This window comes from Austrofundulus limnaeus, unplaced genomic scaffold (assembly GCF_001266775.1).
Source record: "Austrofundulus limnaeus strain Quisiro unplaced genomic scaffold, Austrofundulus_limnaeus-1.0 Scaffold412, whole genome shotgun sequence".
Classification (NCBI taxonomy): Eukaryota; Metazoa; Chordata; class Actinopteri; order Cyprinodontiformes; family Rivulidae; genus Austrofundulus; species Austrofundulus limnaeus.
This window is the reverse complement of record NW_013952814.1, coordinates 253,083-253,617: the sequence shown is the minus strand read 5'-3', so window position 1 is coordinate 253,617 and position 535 is coordinate 253,083.

The window sequence follows — 535 nt, the reverse complement described above, 5'->3', positions numbered from 1 at the left end:
AATGCACTGAGTTGCCGCCATGTGATTGGCTGATTAGAAATTAAGTGTTAACGAGCAGTTGGACAGGTGTACCTAATAAAGTGGCCGGTGAGTGTATATTAATCCATGCATTATCTATACACATTTCTTTCTTTCAGGGTCACTGGTGCCCATATCCAGAAGTCACAATGCGAGGGGCGGGGTACACCCTGGACAAGTCTCAAGTCCATCACAATATACAGTATATTATATTAAACAAAACAAGAAAAATTACAAAAAAAGATTAACTTCCACAACAGCAATAAAAAGGCTTAAAGCATGTTTCATGTTCCTTCAGCCCTGTGCACTCTTTGATGTCAACCTACTTTCCATCGACAGGCCCAGGACCTCTATGAATCATAACAAATCATAAATGACACCCGTAAGACCTGAACTAGACTGCCAGCACATGGCTCTGTGGGGGAGTGCGGACATAAATGTATCTGTGCTTCCGTAGCTGACTGTCTTAATCAGCTCCAGAGATTTCTGCTCTGCCAAAGAGCAAACAGCAGGAGGT